This window comes from Garra rufa, chromosome 1 (genome assembly GCF_049309525.1).
Source record: "Garra rufa chromosome 1, GarRuf1.0, whole genome shotgun sequence".
Lineage (NCBI taxonomy): Eukaryota > Metazoa > Chordata > Actinopteri > Cypriniformes > Cyprinidae > Garra > Garra rufa.
In genome coordinates, this window is record NC_133361.1 from 83,914,482 (window position 1) to 83,937,366 (window position 22,885).

The window sequence follows — 22,885 nt, forward strand, 5'->3', positions numbered from 1 at the left end:
AGGCGAGAATGGATGATGGAAGAGACTTTTTAACTTTTACTCCTCCCATTTGGAGTGAGGGGGAGATGAAAATCTTATCGGCACCCTAGATTACCCTTTGTGAGTATAGTGGTTTACCACAGGGAGCGCACATGCTCAAGCGCATGGGCACACAACTCGAGTTTCTCTTCATAGACGCATAAATCTTTCGCCTTTTACTAAAGATTTCCGTGGAGGGGAACCTTTCCGAGTGACCTGTATTTTTGGGTGCTCTGCTCACAGCAGAGCTGCACTGCAGTTTCAATAGCAGACTAAATCTGACCACACACCAATGTGCATTGGAGCAAAGCGTGCTTTCTCGTGGACCGTGTTTGCAGCCTTTGCGCTTCCTGTGTCGCAACTTCACATTTTTTTTCAGCCAGCATGGAAAGACAGCACTCTCATGACATGATGGGATCCAAACCTTGGGCTTCAGCTACTTTGGCCCTGTCAGTGACTTATGTACTTCCAGCATTCTTTTCTGCTCACAACAGAGCTGTATTGGAGTGTCAAGAGTAAAACTGGCCACCAGCCAATGGGCGGTGGAACGAAGCGCGCCTCACCACGTTCTGTACTTGCGGCCTTTGCGCTTTCTGCGTCGCAGCTCCAGATTTCTTTAGCCCGCATGGAAAGACAGCACTCTCTCGTACATGACGGGATACAAACAAAGATGGCTTCAGCTCCTTTTGCCCTATCAGTGACTTGTGCATTTCAAGCATTCTTTTCAGATGGCTAAAAGCTGGAGTCGGGAACTTGCGTTGGTGGTATAGTGTTGAGCATAGCTGCCTTCCAAGCAGTTGACCCGGGTTCGATTCCCGGCCAACGCATTTGTTTTGGCTCTGGCTGACGTTGAAGCAGAACTCCTTCTGTGACCTCTGTCAGCACCAAAATCTTTTGGATGAGTCGTTCAGCAGCAGCAAAGAGCTGGGTCTCCCCGTCGGGGAATCGAACCCCGGTTTTCTGCGTGACAGGCGAAGATACTGTCCACTATACTAACGAGGAGCTGTACCAGCTGTGCTTCGCCCCCAGCCGACTTGACTTCACCGACATCAGCATAAGGAGCCACTACTCCATGAAAAAAACAAATCAACCTGCCTTGATCTTATTGAGTCTCCCAATATCTTGAATGCTACACATTACAGGGGGTCCTCATTTGGACCACTTTACTATTATTACTATTTTTTTTTACTTTTCATAATGGGAACATGAAAAAAAGGATGGGAAATCATGTGGCAGTAACATCGCATTTACGTGGATCATATCGCCCACTGCTAGAATTCTACCACTGAACCACCAATGCTCGGAAAGGAGGGAGAACGTTTGGAATTAACACCGCATTTACGAGTATATTGCCCACTGCTAAACTTCGTCAACCTATAGATAAAGTGAACAAGTTTTATAGGCATTTGACGAATATAGACGGACTAATGAGTTTCTGAAAAGATTCGGCAGGGAACGGGGGTTGGTCGGTATGCAAAGGTTGGAGCTCCTTCAAGTAAATCAGGCTTCATTTTAAAGAACCTTACACACATGCAAGCACACACACAACTTAATTAAAAGCACTCCGTTCCTGCATTGGCCGGGAATCGGACCCGGGTCTCCCGCGTGGCAGGCGAGAATTCTACCACTGAACCACCAATGCTCGGCTGGGAGACTTTCGGCCTTCACATTGCCCTGGATTTAGTAATGGTGCGTAACTGTTACACGTCAAATCCAGGTAAAGGGGGGTTGGGTCAATATGCAAAGTTTGGAGCTCCTTCTAGCAAATCAGGCTTGGCCTTCAAGGCTCATTTTAAAGAATCCCACACACATGCAAACACACACCCCTTACTTAAAAGAACTCTGTTCCTGCATTTGCCCGGGAATCAGAGCCAGGCCTCCTGTGTGGCAGGCGAGAATGGATGATGGAAGAGACTTTTTAACTTTTACTCCTCCCATTTGGAGTGAGGGGGAGATGAAAATCTTATCGGCACCCTAGATTACCCTTTGTGAGTATAGTGGTTTACCACAGGGAGCGCACATGCTCAAGCGCATGGGCACACAACTCGAGTTTCTCTTCATAGACGCATAAATCTTTCGCCTTTTACTAAAGATTTCCGTGGAGGGGAACCTTTCCGAGTGACCTGTATTTTTGGGTGCTCTGCTCACAGCAGAGCTGCACTGCAGTTTCAATAGCAGACTAAATCTGACCACACACCAATGTGCATTGGAGTAAAGCGTGCTTTCTCGTGGACCGTGTTTGCAGCCTTTGCGCTTCCTGTGTCGCAACTTCACATTTTTTTTCAGGCAGCATGGAAAGACAGCACTCTCATGACATGATGGGATCCAAACCTTGGGCTTCAGCTACTTTGCCCCTGTCAGTGACTTATGTACTTCCAGCATTCTTTTCTGCTCACAACAGAGCTGTATTGGAGTGTCAAGAGTAAAACTGGCCACCAGCCAATGGGCGGTGGAACGAAGCGCGCCTCACCACGTTCTGTACTTGCGGCCTTTGCGCTTTCTGCGTCGCAGCTCCAGATTTCTTTAGCCCGCATGGAAAGACAGCACTCTCTCGTACATGACGGGATACAAACAAAGATGGCTTCAGCTCCTTTTGCCCTATCAGTGACTTGTGCATTTCAAGCATTCTTTTCAGATGGCTAAAAGCTGGAGTCGGGAACTTGCGTTGGTGGTATAGTGGTGAGCATAGCTGCCTTCCAAGCAGTTGACCCGGGTTCGATTCCCGGCCAACGCATTTGTTTTGGCTCTGGCTGACGTTGAAGCAGAACTCCTTCTGTGAGCTCTGTCAGCACCAAAATCTTTTGGATGAGTCGTTCAGCAGCAGCAAAGAGCTGGGTCTCCCCGTCGGGGAATCGAACCCCGGTCTTCCGCGTGACAGGCGGAGATACTGTCCACTATACTAACGAGGAGCTGTACCAGCTGTGCTTCGCCCCCAGCCGACTTGACTTCACCGACATCAGCATAAGGAGCCACTACTCCATGAAAAAAACAAATCAACCTGCCTTGATCTTATTGAGTCTCCCAATATCTTGAATGCTACACATTACAGGGGGTCCTCATTTGGACCACTTTACTATTATTACTATTTTTTTTTACTTTTCATAATGGGAACATGAAAAAAAGGATGGGAAATCATGTGGCAGTAACATCGCATTTACGTGGATCATATCGCCCACTGCTAGAATTCTACCACTGAACCACCAATGCTCGGAAAGGAGGGAGAACGTTTGGAATTAACACCGCATTTACGAGTATATTGCCCACTGCTAAACTTCGTCAACCTATAGATAAAGTGAACAAGTTTTATAGGCATTTGACGAATATAGACGGACTAATGAGTTTCTGAAAAGATTCGGCAGGGAACGGGGGTTGGTCGGTATGCAAAGGTTGGAGCTCCTTCAAGTAAATCAGGCTTCATTTTAAAGAACCTTACACACATGCAAGCACACACACAACTTAATTAAAAGCACTCCGTTCCTGCATTGGCCGGGAATCGGACCCGGGTCTCCCGCGTGGCAGGCGAGAATTCTACCACTGAACCACCAATGCTCGGCTGGGAGACTTTCGGCCTTCACATTGCCCTGGATTTAGTAATGGTGCGTAACTGTTACACGTCAAATCCAGGTAAAGGGGGGTTGGGTCAATATGCAAAGTTTGGAGCTCCTTCTAGCAAATCAGGCTTGGCCTTCAAGGCTCATTTTAAAGAATCCCACACACATGCAAACACACACCCCTTACTTAAAAGAACTCTGTTCCTGCATTTGTCCGGGAATCAGAGCCAGGCCTCCTGTGTGGCAGGCGAGAATGGATGATGGAAGAGACTTTTTAACTTTTACTCCTCCCATTTGGAGTGAGGGGGAGATGAAAATCTTATCGGCACCCTAGATTACCCTTTGTGAGTATAGTGGTTTACCACAGGGAGCGCACATGCTCAAGCGCATGGGTACACAACTCGAGTTTCTCTTCATAGACGCATAAATCTTTCGCCTTTTACTAAAGATTTCCGTGGAGGGGAACCTTTCCGAGTGACCTGTATTTTTGGGTGCTCTGCTCACAGCAGAGCTGCACTGCAGTTTCAATAGCAGACTAAATCTGACCACACACCAATGTGCATTGGAGCAAAGCGTGCTTTCTCGTGGACCGTGTTTGCAGCCTTTGCGCTTCCTGTGTCGCAACTTCACATTTTTTTTCAGCCAGCATGGAAAGACAGCACTCTCATGACATGATGGGATCCAAACCATGTGCTTCAGCTACTTTGGCCCTGTCAGTGACTTATGTACTTCCAGCATTCTTTTCTGCTCACAACAGAGCTGTATTGGAGTGTCAAGAGTAAAACTGGCCACCAGCCAATGGGCGGTGGAACGAAGCGCGCCTCACCACGTTCTGTACTTGCGGCCTTTGCGCTTTCTGCGTCGCAGCTCCAGATTTCTTTAGCCCGCATGGAAAGACAGCACTCTCTCGTACATGACGGGATACAAACAAAGATGGCTTCAGCTCCTTTTGCCCTATCAGTGACTTGTGCATTTCAAGCATTCTTTTCAGATGGCTAAAAGCTGGAGTCGGGAATTTGCGTTGGTGGTATAGTGGTGAGCATAGCTGCCTTCCAAGCAGTTGACCTAGGTTCGATTCCCGGCCAACGCATTTGTTTTGGCTCTGGCTGACGTTGAAGCAGAACTCCTTCTGTGACCTCTGTCAGCACCAAAATCTTTTGGATGAGTCGTTCAGCAGCAGCAAAGAGCTGGGTCTCCCCGTCGGGGAATCGAACCCCAGTCTTCCGCGTGACAGGCGGAGATACTGTCCACTATACTAACGAGGAGCTGTACCCGCTGTGCTTCGCCCCCAGCCGACTTGACTTCACCGACATCAGCATAAGGAGCCACTACTCCATGAAAAAAACAAATCAACCTGCCTTGATCTTATTGAGTCTCCCAATATCTTGAATGCTACACATTACAGGGGGTCCTCATTTGGACCACTTTACTATTATTACTATTATTTTTTTACTTTTCATAATGGGAACATGAAAAAAAGGATGGGAAATCATGTGGCAGTAACATCGCATTTACGTGGATCATATCACCCACTGCTAGAATTCTACCACTGAACCACCAATGCTCGGAAAGGAGGGAGAACGTTTGGAATTAACACCGCATTTACGAGTATATTGCCCACTGCTAAACTTCGTCAACCTATAGATAAAGTGAACAAGTTTTATAGGCATTTGACGAATATAGACGGACTAATGAGTTTCTGAAAAGATTCGGCAGGGAACGGGGGTTGGTCAGTATGCAAAGGTTGGAGCTCCTTCAAGTAAATCAGGCTTCATTTTAAAGAACCTTACACACATGCAAGCACACACACAACTTAATTAAAAGCACTCCGTTCCTGCATTGGCCGGGAATCGGACCCGGGTCTCCCGCGTGGCAGGCGAGAATTCTACCACTGAACCACCAATGCTCGGCTGGGAGACTTTCGGCCTTCACATTGCCCTGGATTTAGTAATGGTGCGTAACTGTTACACGTCAAATCCAGGTAAAGGGGGGTTGGGTCAATATGCAAAGTTTGGAGCTCCTTCTAGCAAATCAGGCTTGGCCTTCAAGGCTCATTTTAAAGAATCCCACACACATGCAAACACACACCCCTTACTTAAAAGAACTCTGTTCCTGCATTTGCCCGGGAATCAGAGCCAGGCCTCCTGTGTGGCAGGCGAGAATGGATGATGGAAGAGACTTTTTAACTTTTACTCCTCCCATTTGGAGTGAGGGGGAGATGAAAATCTTATCGGCACCCTAGATTACCCTTTGTGAGTATAGTGGTTTACCACAGGGAGCGCACATGCTCAAGCGCATGGGCACACAACTCGAGTTTCTCTTCATAGACGCATAAATCTTTCGCCTTTTACTAAAGATTTCCGTGGAGGGGAACCTTTCCGAGTGACCTGTATTTTTGGGTGCTCTGCTCACAGCAGAGCTGCACTGCAGTTTCAATAGCAGACTAAATCTGACCACACACCAATGTGCATTGGAGCAAAGCGTGCTTTCTCGTGGACCGTGTTTGCAGCCTTTGCGCTTCCTGTGTCGCAACTTCACATTTTTTTTCAGCCAGCATGGAAAGACAGCATTCTCATGACATGATGGGATCCAAACCTTGGGCTTCAGCTACTTTGGCCCTGTCAGTGACTTATGTACTTCCAGCATTCTTTTCCGCTCACAACAGAGCTGTATTGGAGTGTCAAGAGTAAAACTGGCCACCAGCCAATGGGCGGTGGAACGAAGCGCGCCTCACCACGTTCTGTACTTGCGGCCTTTGCGCTTTCTGCGTCGCAGCTCCAGATTTCTTTAGCCCGCATGGAAAGACAGCACTCTCTCGTACATGACGGGATACAAACAAAGATGGCTTCAGCTCCTTTTGCCCTATCAGTGACTTGTGCATTTCAAGCATTCTTTTCAGATGGCTAAAAGCTGGAGTCGGGAACTTGCGTTGGTGGTATAGTGTTGAGCATAGCTGCCTTCCAAGCAGTTGACCCGGGTTCGATTCCCGGCCAACGCATTTGTTTTGGCTCTGGCTGACGTTGAAGCAGAACTCCTTTTGTGACCTCTGTCAGCACCAAAATCTTTTGGATGAGTCGTTCAGCAGCAGCAAAGAGCTGGGTCTCCCCGTCGGGGAATCGAACCCCGGTTTTCTGCGTGACAGGCGAAGATACTGTCCACTATACTAACGAGGAGCTGTACCAGCTGTGCTTCGCCCCCAGCCGACTTGACTTCACCGACATCAGCATAAGGAGCCACTACTCCATGAAAAAAACAAATCAACCTGCCTTGATCTTATTGAGTCTCCCAATATCTTGAATGCTACACATTACAGGGGGTCCTCATTTGGACCACTTTACTATTATTACTATTTTTTTTTACTTTTCATAATGGGAACATGAAAAAAAGGATGGGAAATCATGTGGCAGTAACATCGCATTTACGTGGATCATATCGCCCACTGCTAGAATTCTACCACTGAACCACCAATGCTCGGAAAGGAGGGAGAACGTTTGGAATTAACACCGCATTTACGAGTATATTGCCCACTGCTAAACTTCGTCAACCTATAGATAAAGTGAACAAGTTTTATAGGCATTTGACGAATATAGACGGACTAATGAGTTTCTGAAAAGATTCGGCAGGGAACGGGGGTTGGTCGGTATGCAAAGGTTGGAGCTCCTTCAAGTAAATCAGGCTTCATTTTAAAGAACCTTACACACATGCAAGCACACACACAACTTAATTAAAAGCACTCCGTTCCTGCATTGGCCGGGAATCGGACCCGGGTCTCCCGCGTGGCAGGCGAGAATTCTACCACTGAACCACCAATGCTCGGCTGGGAGACTTTCGGCCTTCACATTGCCCTGGATTTAGTAATGGTGCGTAACTGTTACACGTCAAATCCAGGTAAAGGGGGGTTGGGTCAATATGCAAAGTTTGGAGCTCCTTCTAGCAAATCAGGCTTGGCCTTCAAGGCTCATTTTAAAGAATCCCACACACATGCAAACACACACCCCTTACTTAAAAGAACTCTGTTCCTGCATTTGCCCGGGAATCAGAGCCAGGCCTCCTGTGTGGCAGGCGAGAATGGATGATGGAAGAGACTTTTTAACTTTTACTCCTCCCATTTGGAGTGAGGGGGAGATGAAAATCTTATCGGCACCCTAGATTACCCTTTGTGAGTATAGTGGTTTACCACAGGGAGCGCACATGCTCAAGCGCATGGGCACACAACTCGAGTTTCTCTTCATAGACGCATAAATCTTTCGCCTTTTACTAAAGATTTCCGTGGAGGGGAACCTTTCCGAGTGACCTGTATTTTTGGGTGCTCTGCTCACAGCAGAGCTGCACTGCAGTTTCAATAGCAGACTAAATCTGACCACACACCAATGTGCATTGGAGTAAAGCGTGCTTTCTCGTGGACCGTGTTTGCAGCCTTTGCGCTTCCTGTGTCGCAACTTCACATTTTTTTTCAGGCAGCATGGAAAGACAGCACTCTCATGACATGATGGGATCCAAACCTTGGGCTTCAGCTACTTTGCCCCTGTCAGTGACTTATGTACTTCCAGCATTCTTTTCTGCTCACAACAGAGCTGTATTGGAGTGTCAAGAGTAAAACTGGCCACCAGCCAATGGGCGGTGGAACGAAGCGCGCCTCACCACGTTCTGTACTTGCGGCCTTTGCGCTTTCTGCGTCGCAGCTCCAGATTTCTTTAGCCCGCATGGAAAGACAGCACTCTCTCGTACATGACGGGATACAAACAAAGATGGCTTCAGCTCCTTTTGCCCTATCAGTGACTTGTGCATTTCAAGCATTCTTTTCAGATGGCTAAAAGCTGGAGTCGGGAACTTGCGTTGGTGGTATAGTGGTGAGCATAGCTGCCTTCCAAGCAGTTGACCCGGGTTCGGTTCCCGGCCAACGCATTTGTTTTGGCTCTGGCTGACGTTGAAGCAGAACTCCTTCTGTGAGCTCTGTCAGCACCAAAATCTTTTGGATGAGTCGTTCAGCAGCAGCAAAGAGCTGGGTCTCCCCGTCGGGGAATCGAACCCCGGTCTTCCGCGTGACAGGCGGAGATACTGTCCACTATACTAACGAGGAGCTGTACCAGCTGTGCTTCGCCCCCAGCCGACTTGACTTCACCGACATCAGCATAAGGAGCCACTACTCCATGAAAAAAACAAATCAACCTGCCTTGATCTTATTGAGTCTCCCAATATCTTGAATGCTACACATTACAGGGGGTCCTCATTTGGACCACTTTACTATTATTACTATTTTTTTTTACTTTTCATAATGGGAACATGAAAAAAAGGATGGGAAATCATGTGGCAGTAACATCGCATTTACGTGGATCATATCGCCCACTGCTAGAATTCTACCACTGAACCACCAATGCTCGGAAAGGAGGGAGAACGTTTGGAATTAACACCGCATTTACGAGTATATTGCCCACTGCTAAACTTCGTCAACCTATAGATAAAGTGAACAAGTTTTATAGGCATTTGACGAATATAGACGGACTAATGAGTTTCTGAAAAGATTCGGCAGGGAACGGGGGTTGGTCGGTATGCAAAGGTTGGAGCTCCTTCAAGTAAATCAGGCTTCATTTTAAAGAACCTTACACACATGCAAGCACACACACAACTTAATTAAAAGCACTCCGTTCCTGCATTGGCCGGGAATCGGACCCGGGTCTCCCGCGTGGCAGGCGAGAATTCTACCACTGAACCACCAATGCTCGGCTGGGAGACTTTCGGCCTTCACATTGCCCTGGATTTAGTAATGGTGCGTAACTGTTACACGTCAAATCCAGGTAAAGGGGGGTTGGGTCAATATGCAAAGTTTGGAGCTCCTTCTAGCAAATCAGGCTTGGCCTTCAAGGCTCATTTTAAAGAATCCCACACACATGCAAACACACACCCCTTACTTAAAAGAACTCTGTTCCTGCATTTGCCCGGGAATCAGAGCCAGGCCTCCTGTGTGGCAGGCGAGAATGGATGATGGAAGAGACTTTTTAACTTTTACTCCTCCCATTTGGAGTGAGGGGGAGATGAAAATCTTATCGGCACCCTAGATTACCCTTTGTGAGTATAGTGGTTTACCACAGGGAGCGCACATGCTCAAGCGCATGGGCACACAACTCGAGTTTCTCTTCATAGACGCATAAATCTTTCGCCTTTTACTAAAGATTTCCGTGGAGGGGAACCTTTCCGAGTGACCTGTATTTTTGGGTGCTCTGCTCACAGCAGAGCTGCACTGCAGTTTCAATAGCAGACTAAATCTGACCACACACCAATGTGCATTGGAGCAAAGCGTGCTTTCTCGTGGACCGTGTTTGCAGCCTTTGCGCTTCCTGTGTCGCAACTTCACATTTTTTTTCAGCCAGCATGGAAAGACAGCACTCTCATGACATGATGGGATCCAAACCATGTGCTTCAGCTACTTTGGCCCTGTCAGTGACTTATGTACTTCCAGCATTCTTTTCTGCTCACAACAGAGCTGTATTGGAGTGTCAAGAGTAAAACTGGCCACCAGCCAATGGGCGGTGGAACGAAGCGCGCCTCACCACGTTCTGTACTTGCGGCCTTTGCGCTTTCTGCGTCGCAGCTCCAGATTTCTTTAGCCCGCATGGAAAGACAGCACTCTCTCGTACATGACGGGATACAAACAAAGATGGCTTCAGCTCCTTTTGCCCTATCAGTGACTTGTGCATTTCAAGCATTCTTTTCAGATGGCTAAAAGCTGGAGTCGGGAATTTGCGTTGGTGGTATAGTGGTGAGCATAGCTGCCTTCCAAGCAGTTGACCTAGGTTCGATTCCCGGCCAACGCATTTGTTTTGGCTCTGGCTGACGTTGAAGCAGAACTCCTTCTGTGACCTCTGTCAGCACCAAAATCTTTTGGATGAGTCGTTCAGCAGCAGCAAAGAGCTGGGTCTCCCCGTCGGGGAATCGAACCCCAGTCTTCCGCGTGACAGGCGGAGATACTGTCCACTATACTAACGAGGAGCTGTACCCGCTGTGCTTCGCCCCCAGCCGACTTGACTTCACCGACATCAGCATAAGGAGCCACTACTCCATGAAAAAAACAAATCAACCTGCCTTGATCTTATTGAGTCTCCCAATATCTTGAATGCTACACATTACAGGGGGTCCTCATTTGGACCACTTTACTATTATTACTATTATTTTTTTACTTTTCATAATGGGAACATGAAAAAAAGGATGGGAAATCATGTGGCAGTAACATCGCATTTACGTGGATCATATCACCCACTGCTAGAATTCTACCACTGAACCACCAATGCTCGGAAAGGAGGGAGAACGTTTGGAATTAACACCGCATTTACGAGTATATTGCCCACTGCTAAACTTCGTCAACCTATAGATAAAGTGAACAAGTTTTATAGGCATTTGACGAATATAGACGGACTAATGAGTTTCTGAAAAGATTCGGCAGGGAACGGGGGTTGGTCAGTATGCAAAGGTTGGAGCTCCTTCAAGTAAATCAGGCTTCATTTTAAAGAACCTTACACACATGCAAGCACACACACAACTTAATTAAAAGCACTCCGTTCCTGCATTGGCCGGGAATCGGACCCGGGTCTCCCGCGTGGCAGGCGAGAATTCTACCACTGAACCACCAATGCTCGGCTGGGAGACTTTCGGCCTTCACATTGCCCTGGATTTAGTAATGGTGCGTAACTGTTACACGTCAAATCCAGGTAAAGGGGGGTTGGGTCAATATGCAAAGTTTGGAGCTCCTTCTAGCAAATCAGGTTTGGCCTTCAAGGCTCATTTTAAAGAATCCCACACACATGCAAACACACACCCCTTACTTAAAAGAACTCTGTTCCTGCATTTGCCCGGGAATCAGAGCCAGGCCTCCTGTGTGGCAGGCGAGAATGGATGATGGAAGAGACTTTTTAACTTTTACTCCTCCCATTTGGAGTGAGGGGGAGATGAAAATCTTATCGGCACCCTAGATTACCCTTTGTGAGTATAGTGGTTTACCACAGGGAGCGCACATGCTCAAGCGCATGGGCACACAACTCGAGTTTCTCTTCATAGACGCATAAATCTTTCGCCTTTTACTAAAGATTTCCGTGGAGGGGAACCTTTCCGAGTGACCTGTATTTTTGGGTGCTCTGCTCACAGCAGAGCTGCACTGCAGTTTCAATAGCAGACTAAATCTGACCACACACCAATGTGCATTGGAGCAAAGCGTGCTTTCTCGTGGACCGTGTTTGCAGCCTTTGCGCTTCCTGTGTCGCAACTTCACATTTTTTTTCAGCCAGCATGGAAAGACAGCACTCTCATGACATGATGGGATCCAAACCTTGGGCTTCAGCTACTTTGGCCCTGTCAGTGACTTATGTACTTCCAGCATTCTTTTCTGCTCACAACAGAGCTGTATTGGAGTGTCAAGAGTAAAACTGGCCACCAGCCAATGGGCGGTGGAACGAAGCGCGCCTCACCACGTTCTGTACTTGCGGCCTTTGCGCTTTCTGCGTCGCAGCTCCAGATTTCTTTAGCCCGCATGGAAAGACAGCACTCTCTCGTACATGACGGGATACAAACAAAGATGGCTTCAGCTCCTTTTGCCCTATCAGTGACTTGTGCATTTCAAGCATTCTTTTCAGATGGCTAAAAGCTGGAGTCGGGAACTTGCGTTGGTGGTATAGTGTTGAGCATAGCTGCCTTCCAAGCAGTTGACCCGGGTTCGATTCCCGGCCAACGCATTTGTTTTGGCTCTGGCTGACGTTGAAGCAGAACTCCTTCTGTGACCTCTGTCAGCACCAAAATCTTTTGGATGAGTCGTTCAGTAGCAGCAAAGAGCTGGGTCTCCCCGTCGGGGAATCGAACCCCGGTATTCCGCGTGACAGGCGGAGATACTGTCCACTATACTAACGAGGAGCTGTACCCGCTGTGCTTCGCCCCCAGCCGACTTGACTTCACCGACATCAGCATAAGGAGCTACTACTCCATGAAAAAAACAAATCAACCTGCCTTGATCTTATTGAGTCTCCCAATATCTTGAATGCTACACATTACAGGGGGTCCTCATTTGGACCACTTTACTATTATTACTATTTTTTTTTTACTTTTCATAATGGGAACATGAAAAAAAGGATGGGAAATCATGTGGCAGTAACATCGCATTTACGTGGATCATATCGCCCACTGCTAGAATTCTACCACTGAACCACCAATGCTCGGAAAGGAGGGAGAACGTTTGGAATTAACACCGCATTTACGAGTATATTGCCCACTGCTAAACTTCGTCAACCTATAGATAAAGTGAACAAGTTTTATAGGCATTTGACGAATATAGACGGACTAATGAGTTTCTGAAAAGATTCGGCAGGGAACGGGGGTTGGTCGGTATGCAAAGGTTGGAGCTCCTTCAAGTAAATCAGGCTTCATTTTAAAGAACCTTACACACATGCAAGCACACACACAACTTAATTAAAAGCACTCCGTTCCTGCATTGGCCGGGAATCGGACCCGGGTCTCCCGCGTGGCAGGCGAGAATTCTACCACTGAACCACCAATGCTCGGCTGGGAGACTTTCGGCCTTCACATTGCCCTGGATTTAGTAATGGTGCGTAACTGTTACACGTCAAATCCAGGTAAAGGGGGGTTGGGTCAATATGCAAAGTTTGGAGCTCCTTCTAGCAAATCAGGTTTGGCCTTCAAGGCTCATTTTAAAGAATCCCACACACATGCAAACACACACCCCTTACTTAAAAGAACTCTGTTCCTGCATTTGCCCGGGAATCAGAGCCAGGCCTCCTGTGTGGCAGGCGAGAATGGATGATGGAAGAGACTTTTTAACTTTTACTCCTCCCATTTGGAGTGAGGGGGAGATGAAAATCTTATCGGCACCCTAGATTACCCTTTGTGAGTATAGTGGTTTACCACAGGGAGCGCACATGCTCAAGCGCATGGGCACACAACTCGAGTTTCTCTTCATAGACGCATAAATCTTTCGCCTTTTACTAAAGATTTCCGTGGAGGGCAACCTTTCCGAGTGACCTGTATTTTTGGGTGCTCTGCTCACAGCAGAGCTGCACTGCAGTTTCAATAGCAGACTAAATCTGACCACACACCAATGTGCATTGGAGCAAAGCGTGCTTTCTCGTGGACCGTGTTTGCAGCCTTTGCGCTTCCTGTGTCGCAACTTCACATTTTTTTTCAGCCAGCATGGAAAGACAGCACTCTCATGACATGATGGGATCCAAACCTTGGGCTTCAGCTACTTTGGCCCTGTCAGTGACTTATGTACTTCCAGCATTCTTTTCTGCTCACAACAGAGCTGTATTGGAGTGTCAAGAGTAAAACTGGCCACCAGCCAATGGGTGGTGGAACGAAGCGCGCCTCACCACGTTCTGTACTTGCGGCCTTTGCGCTTTCTGCGTCGCAGCTCCAGATTTCTTTAGCCCGCATGGAAAGACAGCACTCTCTCGTACATGACGGGATACAAACAAAGATGGCTTCAGCTCCTTTTGCCCTATCAGTGACTTGTGCATTTCAAGCATTCTTTTCAGATGGCTAAAAGCTGGAGTCGGGAACTTGCGTTGGTGGTATAGTGGTGAGCATAGCTGCCTTCCAAGCAGTTGACCCGGGTTCGATTCCCGGCCAACGCATTTGTTTTGGCTCTGGCTGACGTTGAAGCAGAACTCCTTCTGTGAGCTCTGTCAGCACCAAAATCTTTTGGATGAGTCGTTCAGCAGCAGCAAAGAGCTGGGTCTCCCCGTCGGGGAATCGAACCCCGGTCTTCCGCGTGACAGGCGGAGATACTGTCCACTATACTAACGAAGAGCTGTACCAGCTGTGCTTCGCCCCCAGCCGACTTGACTTCACCGACATCAGCATAAGGAGCCACTACTCCATGAAAAAAACAAATCAACCTGCCTTGATCTTATTGAGTCTCCCAATATCTTGAATGCTACACATTACAGGGGGTCCTCATTTGGACCACTTTACTATTATTACTATTTTTTTTTACTTTTCATAATGGGAACATGAAAAAAAGGATGGGAAATCATGTGGCAGTAACATCGCATTTACGTGGATCATATCGCCCACTGCTAGAATTCTACCACTGAACCACCAATGCTCGGAAAGGAGGGAGAACGTTTGGAATTAACACCGCATTTACGAGTATATTGCCCACTGCTAAACTTCGTCAACCTATAGATAAAGTGAACAAGTTTTATAGGCATTTGACGAATATAGACGGACTAATGAGTTTCTGAAAAGATTCGGCAGGGAACGGGGGTTGGTCGGTATGCAAAGGTTGGAGCTCCTTCAAGTAAATCAGGCTTCATTTTAAAGAACCTTACACACATGCAAGCACACACACAACTTAATTAAAAGCACTCCGTTCCTGCATTGGCCGGGAATCGGACCCGGGTCTCCCGCGTGGCAGGCGAGAATTCTACCACTGAACCACCAATGCTCGGCTGGGAGACTTTCGGCCTTCACATTGCCCTGGATTTAGTAATGGTGCGTAACTGTTACACGTCAAATCCAGGTAAAGGGGGGTTGGGTCAATATGCAAAGTTTGGAGCTCCTTCTAGCAAATCAGGCTTGGCCTTCAAGGCTCATTTTAAAGAATCCCACACACATGCAAACACACACCCCTTACTTAAAAGAACTCTGTTCCTGCATTTGTCCGGGAATCAGAGCCAGGCCTCCTGTGTGGCAGGCGAGAATGGATGATGGAAGAGACTTTTTAACTTTTACTCCTCCCATTTGGAGTGAGGGGGAGATGAAAATCTTATCGGCACCCTAGATTACCCTTTGTGAGTATAGTGGTTTACCACAGGGAGCGCACATGCTCAAGCGCATGGGTACACAACTCGAGTTTCTCTTCATAGACGCATAAATCTTTCGCCTTTTACTAAAGATTTCCGTGGAGGGGAACCTTTCCGAGTGACCTGTATTTTTGGGTGCTCTGCTCACAGCAGAGCTGCACTGCAGTTTCAATAGCAGACTAAATCTGACCACACACCAATGTGCATTGGAGCAAAGCGTGCTTTCTCGTGGACCGTGTTTGCAGCCTTTGCGCTTCCTGTGTCGCAACTTCACATTTTTTTTCAGCCAGCATGGAAAGACAGCACTCTCATGACATGATGGGATCCAAACCATGTGCTTCAGCTACTTTGGCCCTGTCAGTGACTTATGTACTTCCAGCATTCTTTTCTGCTCACAACAGAGCTGTATTGGAGTGTCAAGAGTAAAACTGGCCACCAGCCAATGGGCGGTGGAACGAAGCGCGCCTCACCACGTTCTGTACTTGCGGCCTTTGCGCTTTCTGCGTCGCAGCTCCAGATTTCTTTAGCCCGCATGGAAAGACAGCACTCTCTCGTACATGACGGGATACAAACAAAGATGGCTTCAGCTCCTTTTGCCCTATCAGTGACTTGTGCATTTCAAGCATTCTTTTCAGATGGCTAAAAGCTGGAGTCGGGAATTTGCGTTGGTGGTATAGTGGTGAGCATAGCTGCCTTCCAAGCAGTTGACCTAGGTTCGATTCCCGGCCAACGCATTTGTTTTGGCTCTGGCTGACGTTGAAGCAGAACTCCTTCTGTGACCTCTGTCAGCACCAAAATCTTTTGGATGAGTCGTTCAGCAGCAGCAAAGAGCTGGGTCTCCCCGTCGGGGAATCGAACCCCAGTCTTCCGCGTGACAGGCGGAGATACTGTCCACTATACTAACGAAGAGCTGTACCAGCTGTGCTTCGCCCCCAGCCGACTTGACTTCACCGACATCAGCATAAGGAGCCACTACTCCATGAAAAAAACAAATCAACCTGCCTTGATCTTATTGAGTCTCCCAATATCTTGAATGCTACACATTACAGGGGGTCCTCATTTGGACCACTTTACTATTATTACTATTTTTTTTTACTTTTCATAATGGGAACATGAAAAAAAGGATGGGAAATCATGTGGCAGTAACATCGCATTTACGTGGATCATATCGCCCACTGCTAGAATTCTACCACTGAACCACCAATGCTCGGAAAGGAGGGAGAACGTTTGGAATTAACACCGCATTTACGAGTATATTGCCCACTGCTAAACTTCGTCAACCTATAGATAAAGTGAACAAGTTTTATAGGCATTTGACGAATATAGACGGACTAATGAGTTTCTGAAAAGATTCGGCAGGGAACGGGGGTTGGTCGGTATGCAAAGGTTGGAGCTCCTTCAAGTAAATCAGGCTTCATTTTAAAGAACCTTACACACATGCAAGCACACACACAACTTAATTAAAAGCACTCCGTTCCTGCATTGGCCGGGAATCGGACCCGGGTCTCCCGCGTGGCAGGCGAGAATTCTACCACTGAACCACCAATGCTCGGCTGGGAGGCTTTCGGCCTTCACATTGCCCTGGATTTAGTAATGGTGCGTAACTGTTACACGTCAAATCCAGGTAAAGGGGGGTTGGGTCAATATGCAAAGTTTGGAGCTCCTTCTAGCAAATCAGGCTTGGCCTTCAAGGCTCATTTTAAAGAATCCCACACACATGCAAACACACACCCCTTACTTAAAAGAACTCTGTTCCTGCATTTGTCCGGGAATCAGAGCCAGGCCTCCTGTGTGGCAGGCGAGAATGGATGATGGAAGAGACTTTTTAACTTTTACTCCTCCCATTTGGAGTGAGGGGGAGATGAAAATCTTATCGGCACCCTAGATTACCCTTTGTGAGTATAGTGGTTTACCACAGGGAGCGCACATGCTCAAGCGCATGGGTACACAACTCGAGTTTCTCTTCATAGACGCATAAATCTTTCGCCTTTTACTAAAGATTTCCGTGGAGGGGAACCTTTCCGAGTGACCTGTATTTTTGGGTGCTCTGCTCACAGCAGAGCTGCACTGCAGTTTCAATAGCAGACTAAATCTGACCACACACCAATGTGCATTGGAGCAAAGCGTGCTTTCTCGTGGACCGTGTTTGCAGCCTTTGCGCTTCCTGTGTCGCAACTTCACATTTTTTTTCAGCCAGCATGGAAAGACAGCACTCTCATGACATGATGGGATCCAAACCATGTGCTTCAGCTACTTTGGCCCTGTCAGTGACTTATGTACTTCCAGCATTCTTTTCTGCTCACAACAGAGCTGTATTGGAGTGTCAAGAGTAAAACTGGCCACCAGCCAATGGGCGGTGGAACGAAGCGCGCCTCACCACGTTCTGTACTTGCGGCCTTTGCGCTTTCTGCGTCGCAGCTCCAGATTTCTTTAGCCCGCATGGAAAGACAGCACTCTCTCGTACATGACGGGATACAAACAAAGATGGCTTCAGCTCCTTTTGCCCTATCAGTGACTTGTGCATTTCAAGCATTCTTTTCAGATGGCTAAAAGCTGGAGTCGGGAATTTGCGTTGGTGGTATAGTGGTGAGCATAGCTGCCTTCCAAGCAGTTGACCTAGGTTCGATTCCCGGCCAACGCATTTGTTTTGGCTCTGGCTGACGTTGAAGCAGAACTCCTTCTGTGACCTCTGTCAGCACCAAAATCTTTTGGATGAGTCGTTCAGCAGCAGCAAAGAGCTGGGTCTCCCCGTCGGGGAATCGAACCCCAGTCTTCCGCGTGACAGGCGGAGATACTGTCCACTATACTAACGAGGAGCTGTACCCGCTGTGCTTCGCCCCCAGCCGACTTGACTTCACCGACATCAGCATAAGGAGCCACTACTCCATGAAAAAAACAAATCAACCTGCCTTGATCTTATTGAGTCTCCCAATATCTTGAATGCTACACATTACAGGGGGTCCTCATTTGGACCACTTTACTATTATTACTATTATTTTTTTACTTTTCATAATGGGAACATGAAAAAAAGGATGGGAAATCATGTGGCAGTAACATCGCATTTACGTGGATCATATCACCCACTGCTAGAATTCTACCACTGAACCACCAATGCTCGGAAAGGAGGGAGAACGTTTGGAATTAACACCGCATTTACGAGTATATTGCCCACTGCTAAACTTCGTCAACCTATAGATAAAGTGAACAAGTTTTATAGGCATTTGACGAATATAGACGGACTAATGAGTTTCTGAAAAGATTCGGCAGGGAACGGGGGTTGGTCAGTATGCAAAGGTTGGAGCTCCTTCAAGTAAATCAGGCTTCATTTTAAAGAACCTTACACACATGCAAGCACACACACAACTTAATTAAAAGCACTCCGTTCCTGCATTGGCCGGGAATCGGACCCGGGTCTCCCGCGTGGCAGGCGAGAATTCTACCACTGAACCACCAATGCTCGGCTGGGAGACTTTCGGCCTTCACATTGCCCTGGATTTAGTAATGGTGCGTAACTGTTACACGTCAAATCCAGGTAAAGGGGGGTTGGGTCAATATGCAAAGTTTGGAGCTCCTTCTAGCAAATCAGGTTTGGCCTTCAAGGCTCATTTTAAAGAATCCCACACACATGCAAACACACACCCCTTACTTAAAAGAACTCTGTTCCTGCATTTGCCCGGGAATCAGAGCCAGGCCTCCTGTGTGGCAGGCGAGAATGGATGATGGAAGAGACTTTTTAACTTTTACTCCTCCCATTTGGAGTGAGGGGGAGATGAAAATCTTATCGGCACCCTAGATTACCCTTTGTGAGTATAGTGGTTTACCACAGGGAGCGCACATGCTCAAGCGCATGGGCACACAACTCGAGTTTCTCTTCATAGACGCATAAATCTTTCGCCTTTTACTAAAGATTTCCGTGGAGGGGAACCTTTCCGAGTGACCTGTATTTTTGGGTGCTCTGCTCACAGCAGAGCTGCACTGCAGTTTCAATAGCAGACTAAATCTGACCACACACCAATGTGCATTGGAGCAAAGCGTGCTTTCTCGTGGACCGTGTTTGCAGCCTTTGCGCTTCCTGTGTCGCAACTTCACATTTTTTTTCAGCCAGCATGGAAAGACAGCACTCTCATGACATGATGGGATCCAAACCTTGGGCTTCAGCTACTTTGGCCCTGTCAGTGACTTATGTACTTCCAGCATTCTTTTCTGCTCACAACAGAGCTGTATTGGAGTGTCAAGAGTAAAACTGGCCACCAGCCAATGGGCGGTGGAACGAAGCGCGCCTCACCACGTTCTGTACTTGCGGCCTTTGCGCTTTCTGCGTCGCAGCTCCAGATTTCTTTAGCCCGCATGGAAAGACAGCACTCTCTCGTACATGACGGGATACAAACAAAGATGGCTTCAGCTCCTTTTGCCCTATCAGTGACTTGTGCATTTCAAGCATTCTTTTCAGATGGCTAAAAGCTGGAGTCGGGAACTTGCGTTGGTGGTATAGTGGTGAGCATAGCTGCCTTCCAAGCAGTTGACCCGGGTTCGGTTCCCGGCCAACGCATTTGTTTTGGCTCTGGCTGACGTTGAAGCAGAACTCCTTCTGTGAGCTCTGTCAGCACCAAAATCTTTTGGATGAGTCGTTCAGCAGCAGCAAAGAGCTGGGTCTCCCCGTCGGGGAATCGAACCCCGGTCTTCCGCGTGACAGGCGGAGATACTGTCCACTATACTAACGAAGAGCTGTACCAGCTGTGCTTCGCCCCCAGCCGACTTGACTTCACCGACATCAGCATAAGGAGCCACTACTCCATGAAAAAAACAAATCAACCTGCCTTGATCTTATTGAGTCTCCCAATATCTTGAATGCTACACATTACAGGGGGTCCTCATTTGGACCACTTTACTATTATTACTATTTTTTTTTACTTTTCATAATGGGAACATGAAAAAAAGGATGGGAAATCATGTGGCAGTAACATCGCATTTACGTGGATCATATCACCCACTGCTAGAATTCTACCACTGAACCACCAATGCTCGGAAAGGAGGGAGAACGTTTGGAATTAACACCGCATTTACGAGTATATTGCCCACTGCTAAACTTCGTCAACCTATAGATAAAGTGAACAAGTTTTATAGGCATTTGACGAATATAGACGGACTAATGAGTTTCTGAAAAGATTCGGCAGGGAACGGGGGTTGGTCAGTATGCAAAGGTTGGAGCTCCTTCAAGTAAATCAGGCTTCATTTTAAAGAACCTTACACACATGCAAGCACACACACAACTTAATTAAAAGCACTCCGTTCCTGCATTGGCCGGGAATCGGACCCGGGTCTCCCGCGTGGCAGGCGAGAATTCTACCACTGAACCACCAATGCTCGGCTGGGAGACTTTCGGCCTTCACATTGCCCTGGATTTAGTAATGGTGCGTAACTGTTACACGTCAAATCCAGGTAAAGGGGGGTTGGGTCAATATGCAAAGTTTGGAGCTCCTTCTAGCAAATCAGGTTTGGCCTTCAAGGCTCATTTTAAAGAATCCCACACACATGCAAACACACACCCCTTACTTAAAAGAACTCTGTTCCTGCATTTGCCCGGGAATCAGAGCCAGGCCTCCTGTGTGGCAGGCGAGAATGGATGATGGAAGAGACTTTTTAACTTTTACTCCTCCCATTTGGAGTGAGGGGGAGATGAAAATCTTATCGGCACCCTAGATTACCCTTTGTGAGTATAGTGGTTTACCACAGGGAGCGCACATGCTCAAGCGCATGGGCACACAACTCGAGTTTCTCTTCATAGACGCATAAATCTTTCGCCTTTTACTAAAGATTTCCGTGGAGGGGAACCTTTCCGAGTGACCTGTATTTTTGGGTGCTCTGCTCACAGCAGAGCTGCACTGCAGTTTCAATAGCAGACTAAATCTGACCACACACCAATGTGCATTGGAGCAAAGCGTGCTTTCTCGTGGACCGTGTTTGCAGCCTTTGCGCTTCCTGTGTCGCAACTTCACATTTTTTTTCAGCCAGCATGGAAAGACAGCACTCTCATGACATGATGGGATCCAAACCTTGGGCTTCAGCTACTTTGGCCCTGTCAGTGACTTATGTACTTCCAGCATTCTTTTCTGCTCACAACAGAGCTGTATTGGAGTGTCAAGAGTAAAACTGGCCACCAGCCAATGGGCGGTGGAACGAAGCGCGCCTCACCACGTTCTGTACTTGCGGCCTTTGCGCTTTCTGCGTCGCAGCTCCAGATTTCTTTAGCCCGCATGGAAAGACAGCACTCTCTCGTACATGACGGGATACAAACAAAGATGGCTTCAGCTCCTTTTGCCCTATCAGTGACTTGTGCATTTCAAGCATTCTTTTCAGATGGCTAAAAGCTGGAGTCGGGAACTTGCGTTGGTGGTATAGTGTTGAGCATAGCTGCCTTCCAAGCAGTTGACCCGGGTTCGATTCCCGGCCAACGCATTTGTTTTGGCTCTGGCTGACGTTGAAGCAGAACTCCTTCTGTGACCTCTGTCAGCACCAAAATCTTTTGGATGAGTCGTTCAGTAGCAGCAAAGAGCTGGGTCTCCCCGTCGGGGAATCGAACCCCGGTATTCCGCGTGACAGGCGGAGATACTGTCCACTATACTAACGAGGAGCTGTACCCGCTGTGCTTCGCCCCCAGCCGACTTGACTTCACCGACATCAGCATAAGGAGCTACTACTCCATGAAAAAAACAAATCAACCTGCCTTGATCTTATTGAGTCTCCCAATATCTTGAATGCTACACATTACAGGGGGTCCTCATTTGGACCACTTTACTATTATTACTATTTTTTTTTTACTTTTCATAATGGGAACATGAAAAAAAGGATGGGAAATCATGTGGCAGTAACATCGCATTTACGTGGATCATATCGCCCACTGCTAGAATTCTACCACTGAACCACCAATGCTCGGAAAGGAGGGAGAACGTTTGGAATTAACACCGCATTTACGAGTATATTGCCCACTGCTAAACTTCGTCAACCTATAGATAAAGTGAACAAGTTTTATAGGCATTTGACGAATATAGACGGACTAATGAGTTTCTGAAAAGATTCGGCAGGGAACGGGGGTTGGTCGGTATGCAAAGGTTGGAGCTCCTTCAAGTAAATCAGGCTTCATTTTAAAGAACCTTACACACATGCAAGCACACACACAACTTAATTAAAAGCACTCCGTTCCTGCATTGGCCGGGAATCGGACCCGGGTCTCCCGCGTGGCAGGCGAGAATTCTACCACTGAACCACCAATGCTCGGCTGGGAGACTTTCGGCCTTCACATTGCCCTGGATTTAGTAATGGTGCGTAACTGTTACACGTCAAATCCAGGTAAAGGGGGGTTGGGTCAATATGCAAAGTTTGGAGCTCCTTCTAGCAAATCAGGTTTGGCCTTCAAGGCTCATTTTAAAGAATCCCACACACATGCAAACACACACCCCTTACTTAAAAGAACTCTGTTCCTGCATTTGCCCGGGAATCAGAGCCAGGCCTCCTGTG

At 47.6% G+C, this 22,885-nt stretch overlaps 28 non-coding genes across 28 annotated transcripts; 14 read left to right on the forward strand and 14 right to left on the reverse strand.

The window, feature by feature from the left end:
• The first annotated feature begins 152 nt into the window (after positions 1 to 152).
• LOC141287211 (U5 spliceosomal RNA) lies at positions 153 to 268 on the forward strand. Its single transcript, XR_012339422.1, has one exon. It is a non-coding gene; the product is annotated as a U5 spliceosomal RNA (small nuclear RNA).
• A 1,321-nt stretch (positions 269 to 1,589) lies between these two features.
• On the reverse strand, positions 1,590 to 1,660 carry trnag-gcc (transfer RNA glycine (anticodon GCC)). Its single transcript has one exon. It is a non-coding gene; the product is annotated as a tRNA-Gly (tRNA).
• Positions 1,661 to 2,059: 399 nt separating this feature from the next.
• On the forward strand, positions 2,060 to 2,175 carry LOC141287218 (U5 spliceosomal RNA). Its single transcript, XR_012339423.1, has one exon. It is a non-coding gene; the product is annotated as a U5 spliceosomal RNA (small nuclear RNA).
• A 505-nt stretch (positions 2,176 to 2,680) lies between these two features.
• trnag-ucc (transfer RNA glycine (anticodon UCC)) lies at positions 2,681 to 2,752 on the forward strand. The gene has a single exon. It is a non-coding gene; the product is annotated as a tRNA-Gly (tRNA).
• A 103-nt stretch (positions 2,753 to 2,855) lies between these two features.
• trnad-guc (transfer RNA aspartic acid (anticodon GUC)) lies at positions 2,856 to 2,927 on the reverse strand. The gene has a single exon. It is a non-coding gene; the product is annotated as a tRNA-Asp (tRNA).
• A 569-nt stretch (positions 2,928 to 3,496) lies between these two features.
• Positions 3,497 to 3,567, reverse strand: trnag-gcc (transfer RNA glycine (anticodon GCC)). The gene has a single exon. It is a non-coding gene; the product is annotated as a tRNA-Gly (tRNA).
• Positions 3,568 to 3,966: 399 nt separating this feature from the next.
• LOC141287225 (U5 spliceosomal RNA) lies at positions 3,967 to 4,082 on the forward strand. Its single transcript, XR_012339424.1, has one exon. It is a non-coding gene; the product is annotated as a U5 spliceosomal RNA (small nuclear RNA).
• Positions 4,083 to 5,404: 1,322 nt separating this feature from the next.
• On the reverse strand, positions 5,405 to 5,475 carry trnag-gcc (transfer RNA glycine (anticodon GCC)). Its single transcript has one exon. It is a non-coding gene; the product is annotated as a tRNA-Gly (tRNA).
• Positions 5,476 to 5,874: 399 nt separating this feature from the next.
• On the forward strand, positions 5,875 to 5,990 carry LOC141287231 (U5 spliceosomal RNA). Its single transcript, XR_012339425.1, has one exon. It is a non-coding gene; the product is annotated as a U5 spliceosomal RNA (small nuclear RNA).
• A 1,321-nt stretch (positions 5,991 to 7,311) lies between these two features.
• Positions 7,312 to 7,382, reverse strand: trnag-gcc (transfer RNA glycine (anticodon GCC)). The gene has a single exon. It is a non-coding gene; the product is annotated as a tRNA-Gly (tRNA).
• Positions 7,383 to 7,781: 399 nt separating this feature from the next.
• LOC141287239 (U5 spliceosomal RNA) lies at positions 7,782 to 7,897 on the forward strand. Its single transcript, XR_012339426.1, has one exon. It is a non-coding gene; the product is annotated as a U5 spliceosomal RNA (small nuclear RNA).
• Positions 7,898 to 8,577: 680 nt separating this feature from the next.
• Positions 8,578 to 8,649, reverse strand: trnad-guc (transfer RNA aspartic acid (anticodon GUC)). Its single transcript has one exon. It is a non-coding gene; the product is annotated as a tRNA-Asp (tRNA).
• Positions 8,650 to 9,218: 569 nt separating this feature from the next.
• Positions 9,219 to 9,289, reverse strand: trnag-gcc (transfer RNA glycine (anticodon GCC)). The gene has a single exon. It is a non-coding gene; the product is annotated as a tRNA-Gly (tRNA).
• A 399-nt stretch (positions 9,290 to 9,688) lies between these two features.
• On the forward strand, positions 9,689 to 9,804 carry LOC141287246 (U5 spliceosomal RNA). Its single transcript, XR_012339428.1, has one exon. It is a non-coding gene; the product is annotated as a U5 spliceosomal RNA (small nuclear RNA).
• A 1,322-nt stretch (positions 9,805 to 11,126) lies between these two features.
• Positions 11,127 to 11,197, reverse strand: trnag-gcc (transfer RNA glycine (anticodon GCC)). Its single transcript has one exon. It is a non-coding gene; the product is annotated as a tRNA-Gly (tRNA).
• Positions 11,198 to 11,596: 399 nt separating this feature from the next.
• On the forward strand, positions 11,597 to 11,712 carry LOC141287252 (U5 spliceosomal RNA). The gene has a single exon (XR_012339429.1). It is a non-coding gene; the product is annotated as a U5 spliceosomal RNA (small nuclear RNA).
• A 1,322-nt stretch (positions 11,713 to 13,034) lies between these two features.
• On the reverse strand, positions 13,035 to 13,105 carry trnag-gcc (transfer RNA glycine (anticodon GCC)). The gene has a single exon. It is a non-coding gene; the product is annotated as a tRNA-Gly (tRNA).
• A 399-nt stretch (positions 13,106 to 13,504) lies between these two features.
• Positions 13,505 to 13,620, forward strand: LOC141288867 (U5 spliceosomal RNA). Its single transcript, XR_012339755.1, has one exon. It is a non-coding gene; the product is annotated as a U5 spliceosomal RNA (small nuclear RNA).
• A 505-nt stretch (positions 13,621 to 14,125) lies between these two features.
• trnag-ucc (transfer RNA glycine (anticodon UCC)) lies at positions 14,126 to 14,197 on the forward strand. The gene has a single exon. It is a non-coding gene; the product is annotated as a tRNA-Gly (tRNA).
• Positions 14,198 to 14,941: 744 nt separating this feature from the next.
• Positions 14,942 to 15,012, reverse strand: trnag-gcc (transfer RNA glycine (anticodon GCC)). Its single transcript has one exon. It is a non-coding gene; the product is annotated as a tRNA-Gly (tRNA).
• Positions 15,013 to 15,411: 399 nt separating this feature from the next.
• Positions 15,412 to 15,527, forward strand: LOC141287259 (U5 spliceosomal RNA). Its single transcript, XR_012339430.1, has one exon. It is a non-coding gene; the product is annotated as a U5 spliceosomal RNA (small nuclear RNA).
• A 1,321-nt stretch (positions 15,528 to 16,848) lies between these two features.
• trnag-gcc (transfer RNA glycine (anticodon GCC)) lies at positions 16,849 to 16,919 on the reverse strand. Its single transcript has one exon. It is a non-coding gene; the product is annotated as a tRNA-Gly (tRNA).
• A 399-nt stretch (positions 16,920 to 17,318) lies between these two features.
• LOC141287266 (U5 spliceosomal RNA) lies at positions 17,319 to 17,434 on the forward strand. The gene has a single exon (XR_012339431.1). It is a non-coding gene; the product is annotated as a U5 spliceosomal RNA (small nuclear RNA).
• Positions 17,435 to 18,756: 1,322 nt separating this feature from the next.
• On the reverse strand, positions 18,757 to 18,827 carry trnag-gcc (transfer RNA glycine (anticodon GCC)). The gene has a single exon. It is a non-coding gene; the product is annotated as a tRNA-Gly (tRNA).
• A 399-nt stretch (positions 18,828 to 19,226) lies between these two features.
• Positions 19,227 to 19,342, forward strand: LOC141287273 (U5 spliceosomal RNA). Its single transcript, XR_012339432.1, has one exon. It is a non-coding gene; the product is annotated as a U5 spliceosomal RNA (small nuclear RNA).
• Positions 19,343 to 20,663: 1,321 nt separating this feature from the next.
• trnag-gcc (transfer RNA glycine (anticodon GCC)) lies at positions 20,664 to 20,734 on the reverse strand. Its single transcript has one exon. It is a non-coding gene; the product is annotated as a tRNA-Gly (tRNA).
• A 399-nt stretch (positions 20,735 to 21,133) lies between these two features.
• LOC141287287 (U5 spliceosomal RNA) lies at positions 21,134 to 21,249 on the forward strand. Its single transcript, XR_012339437.1, has one exon. It is a non-coding gene; the product is annotated as a U5 spliceosomal RNA (small nuclear RNA).
• A 1,322-nt stretch (positions 21,250 to 22,571) lies between these two features.
• On the reverse strand, positions 22,572 to 22,642 carry trnag-gcc (transfer RNA glycine (anticodon GCC)). Its single transcript has one exon. It is a non-coding gene; the product is annotated as a tRNA-Gly (tRNA).
• Between the last annotated feature and the right edge of the window lie 243 nt (positions 22,643 to 22,885).